Source organism: Trachymyrmex cornetzi, unplaced genomic scaffold (genome assembly GCF_001594075.2).
Source record: "Trachymyrmex cornetzi isolate Tcor2-1 unplaced genomic scaffold, Tcor1.1 scaffold117, whole genome shotgun sequence".
Taxonomy (NCBI): Eukaryota; Metazoa; Arthropoda; class Insecta; order Hymenoptera; family Formicidae; genus Trachymyrmex; species Trachymyrmex cornetzi.
Genome location: NW_017295730.1, coordinates 37,665 through 49,533, shown reverse-complemented (window position 1 = coordinate 49,533; position 11,869 = coordinate 37,665).

The window sequence follows — 11,869 nt, the reverse complement described above, 5'->3', positions numbered from 1 at the left end:
CCGTCTCCCACGGTCCCTCTCTCTCATTATCGTCGACCACATTTGATACATTACTTAGATACGGATCGCGCAGTCCATTCTCTATGTCTTTGCAAGAGACGAATAACGAGGCTGCGAAGGCCAGATCGAGAACTACCGGAGCAGCCGCAAACACGCGGCCGCGTCAAGCAAATCGAACGGACGCCGAGGCGATTGGTAAATTTGGCCTGACCTCTGGATAACTCGGCCACGTGCCGCCTGTATATTACGGTGCAGGGCGTAATGCGCCAAACATTATTTATCGGGTCGGGACCAAGAATATACACCGCTGACGAAGATAACTGAGACAATTCGCCGATTGACCGACTCGACTGGCTCCCTCCGCGAATCAGCGTTCGTGTAAACGTAATAAAACATCACGACGTAACACTGCAACCCAGTGAATATTATCAGTGTCTTGTACATAAACCGGACGAGTGCCCTTGCACCCGGATTCTAAAAAACTCACCGTACAAATATAAACCATATAAGATATACAGGCTAAATCAGAGTAGTTGAACATGTGCGATCTCGATCCGATCTTTTAGTCGATTCGCCAGTATCCGATTTTAAGGTAGATCGATTCATTTAGTAAGAGATCGATCGTTCTTCGAAGCGTATATAGGAGCGGATTCGGAAATTCAAGATATATTTTGATATCATTTCATTCCTGTTGTTCACTGAATGTTGAACAAGGATAAAATAATATCTATATAAACTCAGGTGGTGTTTCTTAATGCTGGCAGCCCTGCCCGTTAGTTGATTCGTAACATTTCATCTTGGTCTCTTTCATTTCCTTATTTTTACCTTTAACTATCGTGGATTCTGTATCGTACTTACATCGTTCAACCGTTATCAGATTTGATTCTTATAAGTATAGGCATTTAAAAACTTAAAAAGTCGTATGTTTTTATATAGTAATTTTTATTGTGATTTTGTTGCACTATTAAACAAATGTGGTTTATAATATATACAATAAAAAATAGTTAATTATTTTATTGAAAATTAGTCCTACATGTCGTGTTCCAAAGAATTTAAAATTATAATATCATTACTGTGCCTACATTGCCTGCATTTACACGTTACTGGTTAACATTAATCGGGTTTAATAATATCCGTAGTTACAACTAGTAATTACTATTCACAAAATGTATAAATAAATACTAGTTAAATTCTAATTTATACTAATTGACACTGACAATTGTTATCAAATTGAATTTATATACGATATTTTACCGATTTTATATTAGTAATTGATTTGTGTCATATAACTACAAATGTTAGATTGAACCTAGATTTTTATTTTAAATTAAAATTATTTTACTCGGAGACAAATCAGAATTATGTTTTAATTGTTTTTGTTGAATTTCTACAATCGCAGTGAGAAATCATCAAATTGTCATCGATTTGATGTCTATTCCATTGACATTTCTCGTGAGATGTCACAAAAAAATTTTAATTGAATCGATCTTCAATAGATCGATTCATTCAGGTCCGATCTTTTAATAGATCGATTTCAATCAATCCGATTTTAAATCGATTAAAAAATCGATACAATTAATGAAGATCGCACATCCCTAAGTTGAACCAATTTTTTACCCTATGAGAAAATTATCGATTACACTCCTAATTATCGACTTACGGATATAAATCAGATGCGTGAATAATATCGTGCAAACTGCTGATTTGAGCGCGAAAACAGGCACGTTTGACGTTGAGGTGTGAAAATTATTAAATGTGCGCCCAGCAATTCACACGATGTATCCACGTTTTTGATTTGTATCGCTAAGTCGATAATTTTCTCGTAGGGTAAAAAACTTAAAAAAGGTTCAACTACTCTGATTCACCCTGTATATATGGATTTCTATATTCAGGAAGTGTCATTATATAATAAATTGTTTGTCCGTTTGATATCTTCATTGTATATGCGCAAATAAATATTAAATATTATTAGTTTTCATTTGTTATTTTTATACTGAAGATAATTCCCAACAAAGGAAACGTCCGTATTTAATCTTAATCGATACATATTCTTTTATACAATTTCCATCCAGTGTTGGTTTTTACGAGCTTTTTTATTGTGACGATTTATTTCTATTTTATTTCTATTTATTTTGCAAAGTGCATGGGAAAACGGTTTTGCTAAAGTATCTAAGAAATTTAGTACTAAATACAGTGCTGAGAATAATTTTGTTGGATTATCAAAATAATTACACAGAACGCTCAAGCTAGTTGCTGAAACAGATTGCCCAGCTTGAGTTTTCTATATAATTATTTTAATAATCCTCAACAAAATTGTTTGTAAATCTATAATTTACCTAAATTTTTAGACACTTCAGTAAAATCGTTTTTTCTGTGTATTATTTGAAAAAATTAGATCCAGAGATGTCGTTAACCGTCATATATCTTTCATCCATTTTTAATTTCTATAATTTAAGTTTATGAGTAAATTATAATTAAATTTTTAAGATTTAATTTTATATAATTAAAGTAAGGCGACTTCTGTGATAAGTAGATCAAGAGTTCTTTTCGACTGTAGAAAGGAAAAAATCAGACGGGAAAGACGAGAATACTGTGGAATAACAGTTTTATATATGTATAAGATGAATCTACGTTCTCTTAGATTAGATAACATGGCGCGAGCTCGGCGTAATTTCATACTGTATTTTAATACCATCTATCTAAAGTAATCTTCCCTCTCTTTGCATAAGAACGACGCAAAAGTCGGGGATATTCCTTTCATCTCACGTCGCACAACTACGACAAACAACTACGAGCTTATTTTCCTGCACTCATCGTCAGATTATCATTTTCCATCAGGTCGACCGATAGGGCAACTTTAGTTAGCGCCGCATTGCAAAACAACTTCCGGTCGGAATACCACTGATGAGAGTCACTGCGACCGTCTCGACCGTTCGACGTTCGTGCAGCTGTAAATCGAAGAAGCCGTCTGGCTTCTAATTTTATTACGCGACAGACACGAGAATGAATCGAGCGCGTCGGATTTCGCTCGTTCTTGCGACGCTATTGAAATTTCGTCAACGAATCTTTCAACGATTCGCGCCGCGAAATACGTCGTCCCACTGTGAGAAATTCACCGCGACTCGCCGTGGAACACAAATCTCCCTGTGATGCAACTCCGTTCGATTGCGTCACAGTGAGGGGGGGAACGATATATTGCTTTCATTATTCCTTAAATAATATTTGTGCTGAATATGGGATAACGCGTCTAAGCGATAAAAAGTAGATAAGAGCTGAATAGTTTAAACACCACGTGTTTTGGCTGCAAAACGTTGAAATACGTTTGAATATACGTAATCCCGTGTTCTCCAAGTGTGAAATAACTATGAAAATAGGATCTCTTGCCCTCGATTTTATCAAGATTCGAGGCGTTATTAAAATAAAGGCACGCGTCAGAAATCGTGATATTCATACGTATTGTTTTCTTCATACTATCGCGATATGCTAAACGTAATGACCAAATACTTTATCTCGATTTTATTCCCGATGTAACCCCCCCCCCCTTCCTCTTCAACTATGTCACTTAATTAATTATTATTAAAAATTCTTATATATCACACTATATTGTAACTACAGCACGAAATATTGCAGCAATATTTCAATAGTGCACAAAAATTGTAGCAATATTGAAATTATGATATTTTATTAGAAATATTGCAACAATATTGTAAAATATTATAGTTTTAATATTTTGTAGAAAATATTTCACAATATATTATTACAATTTAATAAATATTAGGGTTGCCACAGAAAACGAATTTTAAAATTTCCTAACTTTTCCAAGTTTTTCAGATGAAAATAGAAAATTTTCCATGAGTAATATAAAATATGTAAATTTTAACATTTAGACTCAAGGATTGTAGGAAAGCTAGTCTATATTATTAAAAACAACGCAAAACAAACTTAGTAGCATAGTACAATTTTGGGTGCAATTCAAGGCACAGCATAAAATAAACTAGTTTTGGAAAAAAAGAATGCAGTTATAACGAAAAGAGGGATCAAATAAAAATACTGAAAAAATATAAATTTTAATTATTTTATTAAAATTGTTTAAAGTGCACAAGTTTTTGAACGTATTTGACTATAAGCGTCAGATATAATATTTAAAAAATTAACAATATTTATAAATAACAATTATTTAGAATAGGAGCAGTTTCAGGGAATTGTGAGCAAATTTAGAAATTTCAGACTTTTTTACATTTTCCCCTGACTTTTCCTGGTTTCCATGACCAATTTCAATTTCCCTGACTTTTCTCGCGCGGTTTTCCATCAGGTTTGTGGCAACATTGGCAACCCTGATATAAGTACGCGGTCCCGGCCTTAGAGGGATACGCTTCTCATAAGGAGAAAACGTCCAGGGGTCCTATAAGAAGGAGTATGCAACTCGGATGGGAATCTAGCTTTTATTATTTAAAGTCATTTTACCTATGACTTGTTCTAAGCTCGGTTTAGGACTAGAGGGAACAAAAGATAAAAAACCGGCGGATAAAAGACGCGAGCGGACAGCGCATAGTGCAGCGAAACTAAAGCCCTAAACACAATGCGAGGCAATAGCGATAGCGATAGGAACAGAGGAATCCAACATACAGGAATCCGATGCACATAGGAACATGGAATAAGGCGATAGCGATAAATTTCTGACGAGTTGGAATTCTGTGTCTATACCGCCTTACAGCCTACCAATCAGCGATCAGATTTTTTATTCTGCTTATACACGCTATAACCTCTTTTCACGTTTAATTCCAGTTTCGACTCCTAGTTCGATTGTGATAAATTTAAAAAATGGATCATTTCAATTATTGTAATAATAATTATCATACGGATAGTACACTATCGACAGTACATTATGACATACAAAACATCGATGATAACCAAGTAGGCGATAATGAAAAATTCAATGACGAACTTTTAATCGATCTTGTAAAAAAATCGATCTTAAAAAATACTTAATTGAAAGCAATTTTTATCTTGTAATGGCTTAATGTGACTTAACGTTAATTTTTAGGTCTACTGAAGCAGATGAGCATGCTACAGTATGTGCGCGATCTGATTGGTTAGCCTTTATTTCTTTCGCCGCATTGTGCAATGGGAGGCGACAGTTTATATATCTCTTATTTCTATATTATTCTTATCGCTATACTATCGATATTGCCTCGCATTGTATTTAGGCCTTTAAAATTCTCAGACATAGCCCGAAAAAAAATGTTTTTATTTTAAACATTTTATCCTAAAAAAATATTTACTAAAATGATCCTATTTTTCATTTCAATATTAAAACTGACATTACAAGAAATAAATAAATAAATAAAATTCATAAAAATAAATCATTAAGCATTTCATCGATTTGGTCAAGATGTGGTATCTGATTCAATTATAAGATAATTATGTAAATACGTTTATCTCGCAATTTAGGTTATATTATCAGATTAGTATTATTGTATTAGATAATTTTTCTATATAATATTTATTAAAAACATTTACTTTATTTTTTTATGTTTCACTGTCTTTTATTGAAAATTTTAGTCACTTATTACGACATTTAACAAAGGTTTTTTTAAAAAATGCCTGGGCTTGCTCGTTCTGTACTCAAAATTTTATGAAAGTATATTTCTAAAAATGTGCATACATGGTAAATTTAGATGCATTTAAGTGCATATTTACAAAATACACCACCATTCATAAAAGTGGGAATTCTAGCAATTTTAACAATAATAATAAAGGACTCTTGGTAATAATACAAAATAAATATAATAATAAAGCATATAAGAGTCAATAACAAATTAAATTATATATATTAAAAAAACGAAATATTACATATTTCGGTCTTTGAATTAGACCCTCTTCAGATATTTACATATAAAGATATTATCATGATTTAATATTGTTGAATGTGAAAAAATACATCATAATCTCATATCGTATGAATAATTGAACGTTAGACAGAAGAATCGAAATTGCTCGCCAAAAAGTTGGAAGGCCGATTGAACAGAATTTCATCGCGAGCAATTTCCTCGCGTTTTATGAAAACGTAAGAATCTCTGTGAAAAAAATCATCGTACCAATTTTTTTCAAAAAGCACGTTAAAGTTTAGAAAGTGCTTTAAAATGTTTATTTGTTAAATTTTGGTTGGTGTTATTTCATCCGGGTACTTCACAAAATAATAAGAATATTGAAAAAATATCAATTTACTATAATATTTACTATAATATTTACTTTAATATTTACTAATTTTTATGTAATTTAACAAAATTCGAACGTTAATGTAAAACTATTTTTCCTCTTTAAAATGCATTTTTTAAATCTTCTCTACAATTTTTTTCACAGAGATACTTACGTTTTCATAAAATGCGAAAAAATTGCTAGAGTTCCCACGTTTATGAACAGTAGTGTATTTTGTAAACATGCACCTAAATGCACCTAAATTTACCATGTATGCATACTATTAGAAGTATACTTTCATCAAATTTTGGGTACAGACCGGGCAAGCCCAGGCATTTTTTTGAAACCTTCGTTAAATATCGTAATAAGTGACTACAATTTTCAAGGAGGACAATGAAACATAAAGAAGGGAAAGTAAATATTTTTAATAAACTACATAGAAAAATTATCTAATATAGTAATACTAATCTGATAATATAACCCAAATTGCGAGGTGAACGTATTTACATAATAATCTTATAATTGAATCAGGTACCACATCTCTGGACCAAATCGACAAAATGCTTAATGATTTATTTTTATGAATTTTATTTATTTATCGGTTTTTTGTAATGTCAGTTTTAATATAGAAATGAAGAATAGGACCATTTTAGTAAATATATATTTTTAATGATGAAATATTAAAAATAAACAACTTTTTTTCGGGCTATGTCCGGGAATTTTACGTTTCGCTCCACTCTGTGAGACATGATCGCGTCGCGTGTCACCCTCGTTCGATCGATTCGCTTACGCGGGCATCAGACGCGACGAGAATTTCCGCCGACGCGACGGGGGCGACGGGGCGAATCGATTCGACACCTTGAATTCGCGGAGCGACGTATCCGGCCAACCGGTGCCGACGTGCGATCGAAACCCACGTGATTATTACGTAATCACGCTCACCCGCTTTTAACTCCACGGCCAACCAAAGTTTTCACCCCGTCGCGTTGCGTCGGTCTGTCAAACTTTTCCCGTAATTATATATAGAGGTGTATATATTGTATATATTGTATCAATTGAATATTTTACACGCGACGTTTTCTGATGTCTTGAGACGTTACGATAGGGAAAACTGTCAAATCATTATGTTATCTCGTTTGCATATTTTTTTGTTTTCTCAACAGTGGAATTTTTGGTATCAACAAACGATAGGATAGCGTTAAGTACTTACTTTGATAAACGACGATGCTAAGTTTGAAATGAGAATTCTTTCTGATCCCGCAAAGTAACGGAAGGTGAGATAGAACGACGTGGAGGGGTTTAATCGCGTTGAGAAAACAGCGACGCGTTATCGGCGGCGTGTGTGACGTAAGAAATATCTCGTATCGGTTATTTGCGACCGCGAGCTCTTTAAATCGATGGAAATCCCGACGGGGTGAGATGCAAACGCGTGTGTCGCACATGACCGATAAGATTTCAAAAAAACTGTTCGTGTCATTTGCAAAAAAGACAGATAGTTGCTACTGTTCATCGTCGTGCGAGGCTCAAACGTGCGTGATGGGAATTAATTTATCATTCGCCAGAAGAAAACAACCGTGTTTATGTCTCGCGTTAAAAATAACTTAATTTTAATAAAGTTAAAAAAAGCTCGTAAATTTGCAAAACAAATAAGGATGACGATAAAAAGAGCAATAATAGACGTTACGAAACAAGTTTCAAAAATAAATTAATATATTCTTTGAGAAAATAGACAAAAAAAACAAATTTTAACCAACTCCTCACGAACGGTAATTTATTCTTTATAAAAAAAATTCATATTTAAAAGAATATTTTTAATTCTTTCTAAAAAAATATATAATTATAATCGAGATTATAATTTCGTTTATTTTATCTCCGCCATACACAGGGTTGTTTTGTTTAAAACTTTTTTTTAGACAAATGATTAAAATATGTTTTAAACATCACAGATTAAATTAAACATTTTTTTAAACAATTTAAAACAATGTTTAAAACGTTATTTTTTTAAATATGTTTTTAATACTATTTAGTAGAGGAGAAGGTGATACCCCCCAGTTACATTTTACACGATAACTTGATTTATTTGGTTAATAATGAATATTTAAGTTAAAAATTTGACAATTACATTCGTTAAAATGTTGTTGAATCGATTCTAGACTCAAAATTACGAATTATTTATTACTTAGGACTATTAATAAAAATGTGACGACATTGCATAATGGCGAATCGAAGAGAAACATGGATGGTAAATGTAGCCTTCCATAAGGCGTCGTCTACAATACACGGAGTAAAAAGTAAGAGTAAGAAATTGACCAATCACAGTCGAATGTGAGAAGAATAATCGACTGTGATTGGTCAATTTCTTACTTTTACTTCTTACTTCGTGTATTGTAGACGACGCCTTAAAGTCTTATAAAAAATTTGTTTTGTTTTGAAAACAGTTTGGTTACAAAATTAACAAAAAAGTAGAGTATTGCAGAATGTATACATGTATAAATATAAATTAATGTATATACATACACATGTATACATGTAACTTTATGGATATATAGGCAGCTCGGCACTAAAAATCTATATAGGAACGTAAACTATAGATTGATATTAGAACTATGATTAGTTCAAGGAATAATTATTTTGATATTAATCTCAAAAAAGAGACCGTGAGTAATCAATACGTATAAAGGACCACATTAGCAAAATGCCATGCTATTGTTTAAATTTGCATAACTTAAAATATATACAGTCAAATAAAATGTTAAATAGCAAATGACACACTCAAATACACATATATTCGTGTGATAATACGCTCAATTAAGAAAAATGAGGAAGTAGGTGTAATTAAATGCTAAAATGTACCTCAGAAACGTTTTAAAAAAAATGAAAGTAAAAATGCGTTATAATAAAATATAATAAATATATGTTTAAAACGTATTTTTTTTTGTTTTAAACATGATTTTTTTCCAAAGCTGTTTAAAACATATATAAAACATTAAAAATATGTTTTAAACAAAAAAACTGTATGTTTTGTTTTTTTTTTAAACACGATTTTAATCAACCCTGGCCGTGCATAATTTCGCCGGCGCGCAAACAAAGGGATCATTGTACTTTTTCGCGTGTAAGTCAGGCTTCAGCCAGTTCGCCGTTTTACGTGCTCGCCCCAGAGTCGTATGTCTCGTGACGTCATCTCGACACGGTCCGGCAACGCCGCTCGAGCCGACGAGCGACGCGCGACGTTGTCGGCTCGAGCGAGCGAGCGAGCGAACACAAAATGACTCCAAAATAATCATTAAAAGTCACTTTTCAATCATTTTCGATTCATTTTAATGTCATTTTCACGTTATCATGACTTGTTGTTCTGTTTGGGGCGCGCGCAACACGCCGGATCTCTTTCGTTGGAAATTTGGGAATTCGGTCTCGTTTCTTTTGGACCCGCCGTGATTTCCGTTGGCATTCCTTTCGTCACGCACGCGTGCACGCACGTACGCAGCATGCACGCACGCACGCACGCACGTATGCACGCACGTACGCACGATGACGAGCGTGATTTCATGCGGATACGTACATAGCGATACAGCCGCTATGTAACGTAACGAACGAAAAGAATTTAAGCCGCAATTCAAACTGCATCGATGCATATATATTTTTTTTTTATAGAAACCCTCACATATGCGTCGCCACTTGATAACGGAAAAATTCGTTTTTGCTGTGTCAGAAATTTTGCTTTTACAGAAATCTAATACAAGCCAAAGAAATTACTAAAAGACAGTAATTAGAAAGAATTACTGGAAGATAATAATTAATTACTTATCTTAACTCTTAGTACACACGATAATTCTCCAGTCCTTTACTACATACAATGAGTCATATTCGTGTTCCGCGTTGATATTCATCACTTTAATAAATCTACAAAAATTGTTAGATGATTTCTTACATGTGTACTTTAATACTTACATATTTAAAAAGTATTTATAAGATTGCGTAATTAAAAAAATTATGTATAAATATTATAATTAATTCGCGTACGGCTCGAGTCAGAGCGAGGAAGCGAGGAAATCAACGAGAAAAAAAGAAGAGAAAAAAAGATCCGGTCTGAATTGGGCTTTACGCTCGTTCGTGTAAAAAAAAACCATAAGGACAGCACTCTTCCGCCGATTGTGGAAAAGCGGCGGCCGTACCGCAGGTAGCTGGGACTGCTGGGAGCGGATAATATCGTGCTGTCACGTCATACGGTCTCCCGCCGGTCGGTCGGAGAAAATCAATCCGCTTCGCGCGCGCGGCATGCTACTAACCTTTTCGCGGAAAAGTGTGCGAGTGGCGACTACTAACCGCGCGGAAAACATCGACGCGCCTCAAGGGTCCGTTGCGATATTGACCCGAGATTGCGTTAGGTTATTTCTGTCGGGGTGAGGAGACGGGGGTGTGGATGACAGAAGAATAGGGGGAGGGGGGGGGGAAGGGGGGTTCGTTTATATTTTCAGACAGAACACTCGGATTTCCGCGAATCCCGGATTCTCACTTCCTTTACTTTTCGCACCATTCTTCCTTCCCCCTCTCCCCTTCTCTCTCTCTTTCTCTGTCATTATCTCGATCCTTATCTTTGTTTGTATTAATGTACCAATTTTGTTTAAGCGTTGAGGGAACTCCATTCCAGATTCCAGATTCCAGAGTTCAATAAATGATAATTTCCCTCCATTTTTTGCCTCTCTCGCACTTTCGAATCTTCCCTCGCTCTCTCTCTCTCCTCGTCCTGTAGGAAACATGAAGAGAGGGAGGGAGAAAGAGAGGACGATGCGCGTTGATCCGCGCCGACGGCGTATCATTTCATGAATATTGGCCTTCGACCGTGTCCTTGGCCCCGTATCGTTTCGCGAGGGATATCATGCGCGTATTGTGCCGTTCGCTCACTCGTTCATCCGTTCCGTTCATTCGTTCACGCTCGCTCGCGCGTTTGCGAAATCCGCGGAGTAACGGCCGGCTCCGAAATAGAAGTCGTGTGTCGGCATCCCGCTTTACTTACGAGCGCGTCTCTTTCTCTCCCTTTCATTTCTTTCTTGCCGCTGATGTTTCCCTTCGACTATTGAGAGTTTATTTACCGCAAATTAAGGAAATGTTGAAATAATATATTCAGACAGGTAAAGCTATCAATCGACAGCTGAAATCTGAAAAGGCCAGCCGGCATGCAAAATCGTGTGAACGTTGGACTTCAAACCGATAGATAATATGGTATTTTGTTTTCAACTTTTACGATTTCACACTATGCGATCATGAATGGCCTCGGTAATGGTTAGAGTATGAACTTACCGCTAAGAATACCGCACTTTAGAAAGGGACCTTTTCGGGATTAGGTACATATTTTTCGGCATTATTTGTGGTTTCGGTAATGGTCAAACCTAAAATTTTGCTATTTCCGAAAAATCACACTGTGAAAATCTATTATTCTTCATAGGTCTATTTTCTTTTAAACAACATACCACATTTTGCCACAACCTTTCTTAAAAGAAAAAAAAGACAGCGCCTGTTCCCTCGAACCTTCCTATTCTATTTACCATATTCTTACTTTTAAGATACGGTACCGTAATATTTAAATCTTTGTAGAAAAAAAATTATTCTATTGAATTGAAAACAAAATACACGCTAAAGATATTTCTTAACCGATTATAGATCCTAATCTATT